Below are 16,307 nucleotides of genomic sequence, written 5' to 3' on the forward strand. Positions count from 1 at the left end.
GAGTCCCAGTCCCAAACCAGGCTCCCCATCCAGGGTTCCAGGCCCAGAGAGATTAAGTCCCCACAACTTCTGGCTGCAGAAACCAGTGGTGATTGAGTCGGGGGAAGAAAATTCTGGAGTCCCAAGCAGTTCTTCCTAAAGAACCCACACATGGACTTACTCAGACCCACTCCCTCTGACCTCAGCACCAGGGTAGCAGCTCTGATATCATATATATACACATATATGTATATATATGTATACTATATAGTATATGCCTACTATATACACACATGATATCATATATATACACTATGTATACATATATACTATATATACACAATATATACAATATACCATATTGTATCATATTGTATATAGAGTGTTTCTCCCCCAAAGCTGTCAATCCTTGAATATACGCCCACAGGACACTTATGCTCATTTTCCGTCTTTAAAACCTTACTATGGGAAATACTCTTTGGAAACATGTTATGTGCCCACTGATAAGAAAGCCACAATGGAAGAAAGTGTATCATCACCGACGACAACTGAAGAGAAAACTAGTGCACTGGGAGACAGCTCGGGGGAATGTCCAGAATGAAACACAGAGACACAGGGGACGGGAAGCAGAGCGGAGCGGCAGACGCCGCCGGGTGGGGCACGCAGGGAGCCGGGAGTCCGGAAGGAGGCGGGGGAGAGGGGGACAGATGCTGTTTCTGAACAGATAATGGCTGGTGATTGCCCAAAACTGATTTAAGAAAAAGATGTCCAACCACAGGCCATAGATTCAAGAAGCCCTATAACCTCAGGCAGGATAAATATCTAGAAGCCGACAGAGGAATGGTCAAGCAGCGCGAAAAGGTGCTCAAAGGTTAGTCACTGGTGAATGAGAAATAGAAATCTCAACAACAGGCTGCTTCCTAACTACCAGAGTGGCAACAATTAAAAACGCCAGGGCGCTGGGCACCGTGGGGCATGGAGAAGGGCTGCGAGTCCCACACTTTACTGATGGGAGTGGAAACAGCGCAGCTAATCTGGGAAACAGTTCAGCAGTTTCTTACCGGGCTACACATACATTTAACCTAGGACCCAGCGACCCTACAAAAGGACTTGTACAAGACGTTTGCTTGCCCAGATATTTATAATAGTGAAAACCAGAAACAACCCATGTGCCTGTCTTGAACAAGAGCACGAATAACTGTAGTCAGCTGAACCATGGGCATAACTGTGCAATGAGGAAGAGCAGTGTCCTGACAGCTGGGGCCACGTGTGTGACCCTCAAAGTATTCTGTCAAGCAAAAGACATCAGAAATGTTCTACACCTTTTAAAATAATTTTTTAAATTTATTTATCTTTAGAAGGGAAGGAGAGAAATATCAATGTATGGTTGCTTCTGGTGCATCCCCTGCTGGGAACTGGCCCCTGCTGGGAACTGGCCTGCAACCCAGGCATGTGCCCTGATGGGGAATCGAACCTCGATCTTTTGGTTTGCAGGCCCGTGCTCAATCCACTGAGCTACACCAGCCAGGGCTAAAATAATTTCTTTAAAAAAATTTTTAAATTTATTTTAGAGAAAGAGGAAGAAGGAGAGAGAAAGAGAAACATTGATTTGTTGTTCCACTTAGATGTATATTCATTGGTTGCTTCCTGTATGTGCCCTGACTGGGGATCAAACCCACAACCTTGGTATCTCAGGATTACTCTCTAACCAACTGAGCTACCCGGCCAGGGTAGAACCTTCTATCTCTTGATTGAGGTGTTGGTGTACACAGGCATATATGTTTGTCAAAATGCATTAAACTATAGTTAAGATCTGTTCATTTTTCTGAAAATGAATTATTCCTTAATAAAACCAGTTAACTACAAAACAAACAAGCATAAGCTGCCAGAGAAAAAAGGGCCAACAATTAGGTGGAAAATTCTAGACCTGCTGAAAATAAACTTCAAAAATTAGGGGAAAAGATAAAGACATTTTTCAGACAAACAGAAACAGACTTTTTAAACCAACTGACTTGCCTTATCAAAGGTAAAATGAAAGTATATTAAAGAAAAATGATCCCAGATGAAAAAGCAGGACATTTGGGAAGGACTGAGAACAAACAAACAAAACAAAACAAAACAAACAAACAAACAAACAAACAAACAAACAAAAGCTGAGGAAGGAAAGGAACTTGTTGAAATGATGAGGAAGTTCTGTTGGAAACAGGAGTGAGGGGCCTTTGGAAGACCCAGGAATCGGGGCCATGAGCTCCCACCAGCCCGTCACACACTCATCTCCCACCAGCACGGCCACAGGCACCGTCCTACATGAGTGCCTTGCACATTTTGTAGTACTATTTTTATTGCACTATTTTGGTGATTCCATTCCAGTGACTGGAGTCCTCAGTATTACTTAAGGAGTTTACTAGTGACATCTTATTTGAATTGTACAACTTTACACACAGGAAAAGATGAAGTCAGTATCTGGGAAAAAAAACAAAAACAAAACAAACCGAACTCTTCATCTCCCTGTGCCTCAACTGGTCCAGGGCCAGGGCGACACACCCACCTCCAGTCGTCCCCACCTCTCCGCAGTCGGCGGCCTCTCCCTGCTCTGCCACTGCGGTGACCCTAGTCTCCACCGAATTCCGTCAGAAAGGCATCCACGTCCACTGGTTTTAGATATACATATAGATCTATCTATCTACAAATTTTTACAATAGCTTCAGACTGTATAAATACAACCGATATGTAACAAACTGAGCATTTGGAAACAGCAGTTGGAGGACTATGGACATGAGCACACACCTATGAGCCGTCACCTCAATCAGGAGAATGACCACACCCATCACGCCCAAAGGCACAGAGGACCGCCAGCTCCTCTGACCACTTGGAAGCCGAGGGGTTTTGCTCGGTCCTAACTCCATTCTGCACCCTGGGAAACCGAGGCTCAGAGACAGGCCGTGATTTGTTCCAAGTCACCCAGCAGTGCAGTTGCAGAAATGGAATTAAAAACAGTACAAACACGGGGTGCTGGGTGGGGGGCAGCCCTGCGGCCACCAGGGTCAGTGAAAACCACGAGTGACGCTCAGTAACAAAAAGCCTTGGCTTCATGTCTCTGTCTCGTGGTTTGTGAGGGATGCTGGGCTCTCTGAGTGTGGACGTTTTCCCCCAAGGACTGGGGCAGACTTTCTGGCCAGCTGCCACCCAGCTGCCTGAGGGTGCTTGAGAAGCCTGCACACTCCTTGAGAAGCACTGTCACCTCCACACCACGTGGAGGACCCCTGTGAGGGCTTCTCAAGGGTCTTATTTCTGTTCCCTTTTCCCTTTAGGGTTTTGTGGCTGCCAAGTCCTGCAGCCATGTTTGTCAGTCAAAGTAATGGGCACACCCTAAGGCTGCAGGACAGGCTCAGGCAGAGCGGACTCTACAACGTCACTTGGACTGGGTGTCCCGATGCCCGCAGGGGGATGCAGAGCAAACAGGTACCCAACACCCCCTTGGGGACAGGCAGTCTAAAGCTCGGTGCCCTGGAGTACAAAGTCGAGATGCAGACAACAACCCCTGCGAGGAACGCCGAGCTCCAGGGCTGCCAGGAAACTGGATCTGCTCCTGGCCTCCCTGGCACACACCTCAGGCATCCAGAGAAGCTCAAACCTGCAGGAGTGTCCCAGCTGGGGAGACGGAACCCGGCTCGGCACTGTGCCAGGGCTGGAGTCCCCCTGAGACCCGAGAGCCGACGCAGCTCCTCCTTGGGCCTGTGATGCCATCGCCGCCCTCAGAGGTGTTTTCCAGTTGCACAGGAAGCAATGATGAGACACAAAAATGCTGGCAATCCCTCTGAATTCCGCACATAGCTCCCATAGCTGGGACGAGTGCCACTCCCAGCCCACTGGATAAACGACCTGAGCCGCTGCTTACCAGAAGAGAAAGAACTGGATGCCAGTGGGGCCTTCTGAAAGTTGGCCGGTTGGGCTGCGTAAAAGGAAAACAATGTGAAAAATGTGCCTGGCGGGGCTGAGGCAAGGCAAGAAGGGCCTTCGAGGAGCAGCTCCTGGTTCTGGTGGCTACTGAGGACTCCTCCAGGGTGTGAGGCCCAGCAGCCCCAACCCGTTTGAAAGAAGGCAAATCGGGACTGGGATCAGGCTTCCCAGGGGCTGCCTGCAGCAGGCGAACACCCAGGAGGCAGCCGGGGGGTTTGTGGGCTCGAGAGTTGACGGCCCTGCAGACTGAGTGTGAGGCAGGCTGGCCTCTCCGGGAGCCGCAGCCCATGTGTCTCCTCCAAGGCACACTCCCCATGTTGAGGTTCCCAGGGCTGGGCCCCAGGCCATCTCCAAGTTCATGAGGACGAGGGCTGCTGGTTGCTAGAGGATGAGAAGGGCAGCGTTCAGGATTCAGTTTTCCCATCAACCCACTGCTTGACTATTCTGTGTTTCAGAGAGACGTGTCTTCCACAGCAGCATGACCACTAGGCCTGGAAGGGGGAGGGCGGGCCACCCGTATGGCTCATGGCCTCAAAGTGGGCACCCCACAAAGGCTAACCAGTGCTATGAGTGGGGAAGGGCTGTGCAGGGCTCCCGCCACCCCAACTGCTGACACTGGGGTGGGACAGTCTCTGTGGGGGGCCTTTCTGGGCTCTGTGGAGGTTGAGCAGCCTCCCTGGCCTCCACCCACTCAGTGTCCCAGATGTGACAACCACAGAGGTACCCAGACATGGCCCAGTGTCCCCTGTGGGAAGGCTGGGTTGAAACCCCTCAAGACAGCCCCTCAAGCATCATTGATGCTTCTTTCCTGAATTCTGCTGTTACAGACAAGAAGGAGAATTATAGGAAACGGGAATTAGGTTTTTTCAGGGGGTTGTGTGTTGCTGGCTCCAGGCCCCACCCTGAGTGAGCAGGCCAATCTCACCTGCGACAAGCAGCGACTGTGTGCACAGGAGGACCCCCACTCCTCCTGGGGGCTGCCCGGCAATTACAGGCACTTTGCACACCTGTTGCATCTCACTGACCCTTCCCTAGAGCTCAGCAAGGGCTCAGCAGGGGCTGTGTGCCTGTCAAAGATGCTTGAGCAGGCGTGGCAGGTGCCCCTCCGTGATGATCCCAGTGACCTTGTATTGCGAACTCTCCTAGAATACGGCAGGACCCGAGAACACGCTGGAGTATGTTCCAGGCCAAGGCCCCGCAGGGGACACGGGTGAATTTAAGCAAGGCTGATAATCTTTGGTGGGCCTGATCTAATCAGCAAACCCTTAAAAGGGAGCAGAAATGATGTGAAGCTTGAAGGGATTTGATGCAACAGAGACCTTCTGTCACTGGCTTTGAAGATGGAGAGAGCAGGTGGTGAGGAATGGGGCAACTGCTAGGAGCTGACGGCCAGGGAGAGAACAGGGACACCGATCATGCAGCTGCGAGGACCGAGGTCTGCAACAATCTGAATGACCTCAGAAGATGACCTCTATCTCCAGATAAGACATTTCGGCTTCAGCCTGGTGACACCCTGAGCAGAGAAGCCAGCCTGGCCATGGCCCAGCACATGGTGGTGTAAGTGACTAAGTTCGTGAGTTTGTCATTCAGCCCAGGGTGAGACCAGAATGGTGTCTCCTCACTGTTGGGCTGGAGTCCTGCTGGTAGCTCCGGTGCTGGACATTGGTCACATGGCCTGGGCTCATTCCAGCTGGCATTCACAACTGGCTGCGGACCATGGACCTAAGCATGCTGCACGTGCGATTTCTCCCCTTTCCCTTTATCGCAGCCCTGAGACACAGGTATTGCACTAAAGCCAGAGGACTTTCTGGTGGCTTCCCCCATTAGTGGGCTAACTCGTTCCATGCTGTTCCTGTAAACTGCGATGCTTACGGGATGCACTTAATCCTCTGATGGCAGAGGCCTCAGGGAGTTTCAGCTGGGAGAGAGCCCTGGCTGCTTCCAAGCAGGTTCCACAATGCTCCCTTCCAGTCTCCTCATCCAGGCTTGTGTGGCCTGCGTGCCTGGTGAGTCAGAGCCCAGGAAGGTGGCCTTGGGGGAACGGGAGTAGCTGGCAGTCCTTGGGGGCTGCAGGGCTTAGCTCACACTTCCTGGCAGCAAGTTGAGAGGGGAGGGGAGGGGAGGCAGGTGGCCGTCAGTCACTACTCTTCTTCAGAGAGAACAGCCTTCATTTTGCTTTAAAACTTCCAGAACTGGTAGCTTTATAGCTCACCAAGCTTCTGAATGCTCTCCTCCCAGGGCCCAGCCATCAGGCACTCACCCCTGCCTGTCCTTAAATAGGAAAGAAAGGAAACTCAACCCCCAAATCCAAGACTTCAGCCGGACTCAACAGGAGGACAAACAGTGCAGGGAGCAGGCTCTGCCCCGGGCCAAGGGAGGGCCGTGGGCACGCGGTGACAGGCACGCGGTGACAGAAGAAGAGAGGGTGTTTTGTTGACAGAAAAAAATCCCAAACCCAAACAAAATGAGGTGGAGGTTTGGCAGGAAAGCAACTCTAAAGTTGCCAGGGGCTGTGTATGCAGACACTTGTCCACACGCACCTCGATCCAAGTACATTTCTTGCACACCTACTGTGTGCACAAGGCCTGGGCTCTGCACACCTCCAGGGGTAATCCTTGCACCACAGTCCATGTCACAGAAGCCCCTAGAACGGGGGTCTCACCCCAAGCAGCCCTGTCCCCCAGGGGACACTGGGCAATGTCTGGGGACATCTGTGGTCGTCACGACTGGAGTGCTCTTGGCATTGAGTGGGTGGGGGTCAGGGATGCTGCTCAGCACCCCACAGGGCTCAGGATGGCCCCACAGAGAGCGACCCGGCCCCAGTGTCAACAGCGCCACGGGGAGGGCCCCTGCCCTGGCCGCTACAGAAATGTGCACAGATGCCAGATGTTAGGGTAATAAAGTCAGGGAGGGGCACGTTCTTTGATGTGTCCCTAGTACCTGGAATGGGGCTGCCCCCAGCCCCCAACAAGTTCACCTCACAAAGGGGATCTTCAGAGAGAGAGAGGTGTTATGCTAACATTTGAACTTCAATTTGAGGCAGACAAAATCTCTTCGATGCCCCTGTCCCCAGCAGCCAGGGGCCAAGCAGGCACCCTCTGCCTCCGTCCTCACCCCTGATGTTCCCCAGGCCTCCAAACACTGGGCCCCTCCCCATCCCCTCCCCCATGCTTGAGGCTTCTCCAGGGTCATGGCCACCCTGTCCAGTGTGGAAAAGGGTGGCCACGTGAGTGCCCTTTGGTGGAAGCTCGGGGGCTGTAAAACCCTAGTAGGGACTTTGCCAGGCAGACATTTCCCAAGGGAAGGCATGCAGCACTGGAGAACAGTGTCTTGTGACTCTCTGTCATCAGTCCCTTTGTGTGCAGGCTAAATCGGTCCCTGGGCAGCTATATTTAGAAAGCACCAGAGAAAAGGGAATGAATGAGGTGCCCACAAACCAGAGAAAAACAGGGCAGCAGAGCAGGCAGATACTGCCTGCGGCCAGGAGTGTGGAGCCCGGAAATAAGCAGCTGTGGGCACAAGAGGACAATGAGCCTGAGGTGACGAAGAGTGACAGAGGGTGATGATGCAGCTGCTGCGAGGGCAGAAGAAAAGGCTTTCTCTGTCCACCCGGAGGATGACTACAGTCATGTGAGTGTTTGCAAGCCTGGGGCTGGGCCTGGGCATGGAGCGCCTGTGGCTCATGGCACTTCTGCTCCAGGCTTCCCAGCACTGCGGGCGTGCTGTCACCCGGGCCCAGGGAGGGTGCGGCCCAGGAGCCGAAGGACAGGAGGGCTGGGCAGGGAGAAGGGGAGATAGGCAGGCCCTTCTCCACATGGGCCTGGGCCTGGATGCGCTCCGAGCTCCAGCAGAGGCTGCTAAACCCCATGAAGGGCCGCCCCCTGGGAAGCAGCCTGCCCGCTGTCCAAGCACAGCCAGGCCCCGCTCAGTGCGTCCATAGCTCCTCGGGCGTTTCCAGGAGCTGCACCCGCTTCCTGGGACTGCTCTCACAGATCATCACCAACTTGGCATCTTAAAGCCGCACATAATTTTCCGACAGTTCTGGGGCTAGACCCAGATGCGGGCAGGGCCGGTCCTTCCGGAGACTCCAGAGGAGAACCGTTTCCACCTTTCCCAGCTTCTAGAGGTGCAGCTTCCCTACTTTCCTCCATCCTCACAGCCAGCAGCACAGCCTCTTCCACCTCTGACTCTGACCCTCCTGCCTCCCTCTTACGGGGACCCTGTGAGGACACTTGGCCTGGATTCCCAGGGAGTCCAGGGTCGTCTTCATCTCAGGAGCCTTGACTTCATTCCACCTGCTAAGTCCCTTCTGCCATGTGAGGTGACGTGCCTCCAGGTCCTGGGGATTGGGACGTGGATGTCTTTGGGGGCTAGGCACCAACAGGCCACCCGGATAGAAGGGACTGAGGGCCATATTGCAAGTGTTTACTGAGCGAGCAGGCTCCGTGAGGAACTCACTCTGTCCCCAGGGCCAATCTCTCTCCAAGGACAGGGGCTGCCAGGACCAGGCAGCCTGGGGCACAGCTCCTGGCTACACCCCACGGCCTGCCCTGGGGACACACACCCTCCAGGACAGATCTAGACCCAGGTCATTGACTAGAACTTCTTGCTCTGGGCTGTGTCTGGGTTGCCGGTCAACACGCAGCACGTTGAAGGCTTTCCCGACCTCACAGGCTGGGAGGTGGTCACCAAGCGTCTGTGGGTCTCCAGGGCCGCCCCCTGCACTGCTGCTGTTGTTAAGGTCCCGGAGCAGAACGGACCCAGAGAGGCTCTTCCTAAGAGATAGCTGTAGGTAAGGACACCTTTTGTGTTAAAAATGAAAAACAAAAAACAAAAAACCCAAGCACAAATAGACAAAAAAAGCAAAACTAAAACAACCATCCAGCCAACAATGTGATTAATTGCAGTTTTAGAGGGTTCTTACTCAGGGTGGTCCCCAGGGGACCCCAGGAGTTGTCTGGGACATCTGTGGCCATCATGACTGAGGGCGTTCCTGGCATTGAGGGGATGGGGCCAGGAATGCTGCTCAAGAGTGTCCAGGACAGCCCTTCACAGAGGATGACCCAGGCCCCGTGTCAGCAGTGCCAAGGCTGAAGGAACCCCGGTCTGAGGGACGTTCCAGCCCAGGAGCCAGTTTCCTGTGTCCCTCGTTTTGGTCCCATTGGGTTCAAGTGAGAAGCCAGGTAGACCGAGGTCACCAACGTGGCTCCCAGGCTCCTGCTCCTGGCCCACACTGTAAATCCTGAGTCCAGGCAGGTCAAGATAGCTGAGGGGCCCAAGTGCCCACCAGGTGTGGACAGGAGGGTTTGGGATCAAATGTCAGGGTGCCCTCCCCAACAGCAGGGCATCTGGACACCTGGATGGGCCCCTACTGTGTTTGGCTGGAAGCCTGACCTGAAAACATGGCCACGTGGGTGTTGGAGGCAAGGAGCGAAGTCTAGGTCAGGATGCAGGTTTCGGCCGGTGCAGGAAGAGAAGGTACCACCACTGGGGTGTCGCTGGGCTGTGTCCTCCCCTGGGGAGGTGACTGGGACTGAAGGATCCACATCAGCATGGTGGTGCTAAGCGTGATATTCGGTGTCTCCTGTGGAACCTTCCAGAGAAGGGCAGCTGCAGAGACTGCTGCTGAGGATCCCAGCGCCCAGAGCCCCAGCAACCAGGAAGGAGGGAATCTCTACGTCCAGGTGTCCATGGTGGCAACAGGGCGGCAGCGGGCCAGCTCTGGATTTGCAGAAAATCCCTCGTGAGGGTAAGTTTATCTTAGCAGCCCAGCAGCCTCTGCCCCAAAACAAGGTTTCAACGACCCGCATGGAATTTCTAGCAATGAAACTGAGTGTCTGCTTCTGCTCATGCTGACATCCCCTTTCGTGTCTGTCCGAATTCCATCACGCCTCTTCCTGTTAATGCTGAGACGCCACCGGCCCTGGGCCGCCCTGAAACGTGGAGGTCTTCTGGGGCTCTCACTAGAAAGGGGAACCATGGCCACCTCGGGGATGGGCGTCTGCTGCTCAGGGTGTCTGCAAGACTTAGGAAGGAGGGTTTCGGTCAAAACCAGCACACAGGAAGTGGGGAAAACGAGAACTCAGAAATGTAATCTCGCGCTGGCTGGCTTGAGAAAGCAGCTGGGTACAAGCAGAGCCCTGCTTGTAACTGGGCCCTGGCCGGTGGCTCAGTTGGTTGGAGTGTTGTCCCGTAACCAAAAGGTTGTGGGTTTGATTTCTGGTTGGGGCACATACCTAGGTTGTGGGTATGATTCCCCACTGGGTGCATGCTGAAGGCAACCAATTGGTGCTTCTCTCTTGCACTGATGTTTCTCTTTCTCCCTTCCCCTCGCTATAAAAGCAATGACAAAAATGTCCTTGGGGAGGTTAAAAAAAAAAAGCTCACCTGGAGAAGTGCTGTGGGAGCCCCTAGGAGCTGATGTCAGGCTCCACCAACAGGCAGCAAGCAGCTGAAGGGAAACAAGTTCTGTGGACACCCCGAGGGCCCCGGAAGCAGATTCTCTCCCACTTGGGCCTCCAGGTGAGAACGCAGCCCGGCCTGTGACTGGACAGTGGCTTGGTGGGACCCAGCTGCTGTCCCTGTCTTCACACTCCCAGGGAAAGTGACCATAGCTCTGGAGGGCCCGGAGAGTCCTATCTTGAGTGGCAAGTGGCTGTGCAGTTCGGGAGGCCAGGTGATCGTTAATTTTACACATACACTTGGCTGGGCCGCGGGATGCCCAGATATGTGACCCAGCGTTATCCTGGGTGTTTCTGTGAGGGTGCGCCTGGATAAAATTGGCATTTAAACCAGCAAATCTTGAGTAAAGCAGGTTGCAGGTGCGCCTTGTCTAATCAGTTGAAGGGTCTGACTAGACCAAAAGACAGATTTCTCCTAAGCGAGTGGGAGTTTTCCGGTGGTGGTTTTTGGACTGGAACCACACCACTGGCTCTCCTGGGTGTCCATCCCGCAGCTTTCAGGCTTGTTAGCCTCCATGGTCAATTTCTCAAAGTAAATTTCTCTGCACACACACAGCCTGTTGGTTCTGTTTCTGGAGAACTGTGACTTGTATGAACTGCCAGGTGCTTCACAGCCAGAACGGATTCATGTCCTGGCCTTGTTGTCCACCAGCTAGCGGGCCTTGCTAAACCTCTGTCCTGCGAAGCCCCGGTTTCCCCACCTATAAAATGGGGATAAGGAAACCTGCTCCTGGGGCTCCTATGAGAACAAAATAAGACAGAGCAGCCAGGCTCGGCCCATAGCCAGCACCTGGTAAGTGTGCGCCGAGTCGCCGACTGGCAGCTGCAGACAGAGCAGGTGCGGTGGGAGGTGAGGAAGGGCACAGACGGAGGTCAACGGCAGACATGGCTGGGCTGCCTGGGAGCAGGGCCAGGGGATTGAGTGCAAGCTCACAGCCAGAGCTCGACCAGAGATGGCTGAGGCTTTCTGTCATCCCCACCAGCAGGTGCTGCCCTACAGGGATCTAAACCCACAGTAATGGGGCCATCAGCCTGAGCCAGCTCTCGCGACACCTGAGCCAGGTGGAGGGGAACCTCGGAGCCCCTCACACATGTGTGTGTCTCAGGGGAACACATGCCCCCTGCTGGGTCTCCCTGTCAGGAAAATGGGTGCATATCTGTGCTTCACTTACAGACAGAGTGAAGGGGCCACGGACTGCGACCTCTGGTAAGCACGGGGAACTGGCCGTGCTTTGGATCAACGCTGTGTCCAGTCACTGTCACTGCAGGGCCAGGCTGGGGTGAGGCCGGTAGAGCACCCACCTTGGGGGGGAAATCTAAAGGGAGCCGGAGACTTAGCCACTGTGATGACTCATACTTCCATGCAATGCTCTCATAAAAAATCAAAACTACCCACGATGAACCAAGTATCAAGTTTTTCATTAGAGATAGCACCTGATAGGGCTAGGGTGAGTGAAGTCAGCCCCTCTTTATTCAACATTTTTACCTTTACTGTGGATTTTTCTTTTGGCATTAATTTTGACTTTTAGGAAATATTGCTACACTGAGATGTACCGTATTGCCATGACTGGGTTTTGCAGTATATCCCCCCCCACACACACACACAATTCTATGCCCAAGAGCAGAGCCTGGCTCTCCTCCCCCTGGTCCAGGCTCTGCCTCTGACACGCGCCGGCTGGATGAAGCAGCGCTCCGGCCCGTCCGGAGGGAGCCGAGGCTCAGGGAGCACAAGCCGGAGGGAGATGAGCCTGCAGCAGGACCAACGATGACCCCACCAGGGGCCAGGCAGTTTCAGCTTCTGCAATACTCCTTAGAACTCCAGGGGACTGCTAGTTCTCCTCACAAGTGTGAGCGGCGACAGGAGCGAGAGCGTTAAGTCCCCACCCCAAACCAGTCCTCCCTCCATCCCACCAGCGAGCAAGCCCTGCAGGGAGCGCTGCCCGAGCCCCCAAGGTCCTGAGATGGTCTCAGAATGAAAGCCAGTCGGACCCACGCAGCCACCTACGTCCTTGAAGGAGAAACATGGCCTTTTCCTTCCTGGATGGATCGTGGGACTTGTAGAAATTGAAAGACACGCTCTGAGACAAGTGATGGGTCCTAGAAGAAATCCCAAGAGAAAGTAGGAAACACTTTGAAGAGGAAAGTGCACCACACTGATGAGTCTGTGTGGGGATGTGGTGAGCAACGCACGGGGCTGGCTGGGGCTCAGGCTGCAAACGCCTGCTTCCTGGGCAACCTCTGATTCACCACCCGACTTCACAGCTTAAGGAAGGAGACCCAGAGGAGCGAGAGAAACCCAGAGTGGGGGGAGGAAATGACAATGACACGGAGGAGAAAATGAAACAAAGCTAGGAAAACGAGAGGAGAACTGATGAAACCAGAAGCTGGCTCTTTGACAAAGGCAGCAGCTTTGGCAAACCGCGAGCCAGAACGATGGAGGAAAGAGAGGGAAGACGCAGCAAGACCCACCGAGGCGTTTCAGGACCGGAAGGGATTAGAGGAGAAACTGAACAACTGCCGCTTCGTGTCTGACAATTGTCCTGCACACACCTCAGAGCCACCTGGACACGGCACACTGCTTCTGTAGCTGTGGCCTTAGTAATCTTTGTGACATTCCTGGGAAGCTGGAGGATGTGATTTCTGTGGCAGAGATGAAAGGCATCCGCCCACTCGGGATGGTGGCTCGGAGGCCAACCTGAGATCCAAACTCAGGCTTCCTGGCCCTGAGCCCCGGGGATCTTTGCTCGGTGACACAACCCCAGAATGTCACGTGCGCCTGAGACACTGCAGCTTGTTTGTTCCTTTTTCTCAAAAACGGGATTCCAAGCTCATGAAGTCAAGATAAAATGCTACATACCTTTTATAGCTTTTCCAAGAACTGCCTCTCTATTGCTTTAAAAAGGGGAAAGAGAGGGAGGAAGAGCATGGTTAAATCTTTTTTGCTTAACTATCTCCAGCTTTTCTCCAAGAAATACTTTGCTGCTGCCAAAAACGTGGCACGTGTCTGCCAGAGAAACTTGGGCGAGTCCCCTCTATTCTCCACGGCTGCTCCATTCAGAAAGATGATGCTGTTTCTCTGGGGGGTGGGGGGGTCACGTTTTCTTCTGGAACCTGTATTATTCCACTTCAAAACACAGGGACCCCAAGTCCAGCCCATCAGATGCACCAGCAAGAGAAAAACAGATCATCCAGACACTGAAGCCATGAACGTAACGTGTGGTGTTTTTCCATGTCTGGTTTTTCGCTTTGATGGGAGCCACGTGCCAGGGGGAAAACAGGGGAGAGCTGGAAAAAGTGAACTCGGGGGCAAACCAATTAACCTCGGGTGGAAGAGGTGACAGGTACATGGGCGCAGGAAGGCAAAGGATCTGAGGCTGGCCGCCCGGTGCCAGGAGGTCGACGGGAAGGGAAGGAAGTCCCATGATCAAGCCCTGGGGGTGGGGGACTCGGGTACTTTAGAGCCACCGTTTTTCAGGGGATGGAAGCCCCTGCCCCAGGCTGAATGCTGAACAAACTTGGACAGAGCCACAATTCTCTCTGATACTCAAACAGTGTGAGGGTCCCTGGGGGCCACTGTGTCAAGCCGCCAGAGTGCCTCTGAGACGGCAAATCAGCCTACTCCCTGCTCTCCGCACTGTACCAGCTGCCCTGAGAATGCACTGCCCAAGGAGGTCCCTTCCTTTACTAATTCCCACAAAGACGCAAGTGGTGACCCTGCCTGTCTAGCTGCAGTGCTGACAGCATGGCCAGCAGATGAAGAGGCTTCCGGCGGGGCTCCACGTGCAGCCCGACCAGAAGGATGCCCCCGCTCTGAGGGGGACCCCTGCAGCTGCTGGGCTGGATCACACGTCAAAGCCTGCAGGAGACCGCTTTCCAGTTGTGGGGGAGGCAGGTCCCGGGGCTCGCTGTACTGTGGGCTTAGCCCTGGGGAGGGCAGCTGGAGCCCGTGCCCCCACGCACGCCCAGCTTCCTACACTGCGGGGCCCACTGCGGGGCCGGGCTGTTTCCCTCTGGCTCCAGAGGTCTCCTGTGGCCTCTGAGAGCTGGCCCCTCTTCCTTTGCAAACATTTGCTTTTCTGCAAACAAATGAGGGTTTTTCCATCCACACAAAGGGACACGCTAGGATTGTCCCTCCTGAGTCAGAGCTGAGAGCCACTGTGGACCTGGGGTGGGGGTGGGGTGGTATCAGAGGCTGGGGGCGGAACTGAGGACAGGCAGGAACCTCTTGCCCTGAGGACTGGCCTGTGTGTCACAGAGCCTCTAGGGTCTCAGCCAGAGGAAGGTGGTGACTGGAACTGGCTTTCTCTAAAGCAAGGGTCTCTCCCCCTCAGCACTGCTGACATGGCCGTCCTGGGCACTGTGGGGTGCTAAGCAGCATCCCTGGCCCCTACCCACTGTGGGGTGCCAGGAGCACCCCCAGGTGTGACAACCACACATTTGTCCAGACATGGCCCACTGTCCCTGGGAAATAGCATCACCCCTGTTTGAGACCCCTGCCTTAAGGGAGTCTTGGTGAGACACACAGAAATAGGGCACCAAGTAGGGAGAGCTACTGTGGCCTGAAGGGGGGACAGCACTGCTGGGTGGGACGCCAGGGTGTCGGGCTGCCGGACATCTGAGATGCCTGCACTGAGTATAATGGCTCATGTGGGCACCAGGGTGGAAGGTTATATGGAGTCTGCTCAGTACCTACAGCAAGTTTCTGCCTGCTTGCTGAAACTTTTTTGTAACCCCCAAATCAATACTCCTCTTACGTATGGCTTCGAGAGGGTTCTCAAAGTCATTCACGGACAGGCACACAGCACGTGCCTACCTGAGGCAGAACCAGGACACGGGATCTGCCTTCTTGTTTCAGCGGCGACTGAAAACTGGGGTCCTTTTCAGCGTTTAGTGCCACAATTTTTGCATTTTTGTGGGTGAATAAAACATCCCTCAACAAGGGACCAAAGTGCTGCATGGGGTTCCCGAGCACGAGAAGGCCGGGACGTGTCCTGTGAAAAAGACACTCATGTTGGAGAAGCCTGCTGTGCGCTCAGTGCTAATGAAGCAACAACGCACATCGGACACGTCTCTCCAGAGAAACACATGCAGGAAAGGTGCCATGTCCGCTGCCCTCGGGGAGGACGCGGCTCCGAGCAACCCCACGCACGGCGATTCTCTAGTCACTGACTCGGTGTTGGCAGAAAGAACAAGGACCAACTACGGACGTGCTCTGCAGGACCATGGAAGGGACACACCTGCACCTAAGAAATTCTGGAAACCGCGGACACTCAGTCCACAGCCCATCGCCTCGTGTTCTGCAGGCGCACACACACTCACCCGTTTTTACACGTTCAGGTCCTGTCCTGGTTGATCATCGGCCTTTAACATATTTCTTATTTAACGTTACGTTGTGAGGGCAATATGGCTTTCCCGTGCCATCACAAGTTCTCCTAGCACTTGACTTAAAAAACCTTCCTGTTGAAATCATTTCAGATTGGCAGGAAGTGGCACCGACAATGCAGACGTTCCCGCAGGCCGCCCAGCTCCGCCTGAGGCGGGCACCTCGGCAAGGCGGGGACCCAAATGCCGGCCGGCGTGCTCTGCAACCCAAGCTCCACTCCACCCCGGTTTCCCCCCGAACGTCTGTTTTCTATTCTGAGATTCTATAGTGACTTTTTATGCCTGTGTTTTATACTTTACGGATGTACTATAATTTACATTATTACTGTTATTATAGAGGTAATTGTCCATTATTGACATTTAGGCCAACCCTGCACCTAAATGGTTCCTGGATTCAGACTCCTCTTATTTTGCCAGTCTTTTCATTGAATTATAACACACACACACACACACACACACACAGGAGTGTATGGATCCCTCAGGTACAGCTACATGCAGTTCAAAAGTGTGCACGGCTGTGTCACC

The 16,307-nt window shown here is 54.1% G+C and overlaps 1 protein-coding gene across 3 annotated transcripts in view; it reads right to left on the reverse strand.

The window, feature by feature from the left end:
- GNG7 (G protein subunit gamma 7) overlaps positions 1-16,307 on the reverse strand; it is a 116,971-nt gene that overhangs the window by 14,301 nt on the left and 86,363 nt on the right. Inside the window, exon 1 of one of the 3 annotated variants that reach the window (XM_037165186.2) lies at positions 3,878-3,931. The exons of the other annotated variants lie outside the window; for them this stretch is intronic. The gene's annotated coding sequence lies outside the window, so the exon portion shown is untranslated. Of the gene's footprint in view, positions 1-3,877; positions 3,932-16,307 lie in introns of those variants that run through there. 3 annotated transcript variants of the gene reach the window in all.

This window comes from Artibeus jamaicensis, unplaced genomic scaffold (genome assembly GCF_021234435.1).
Source record: "Artibeus jamaicensis isolate MK-2021 breed Jamaican fruit bat unplaced genomic scaffold, CSHL_Jam_final scaffold_537, whole genome shotgun sequence".
Lineage (NCBI taxonomy): Eukaryota > Metazoa > Chordata > Mammalia > Chiroptera > Phyllostomidae > Artibeus > Artibeus jamaicensis.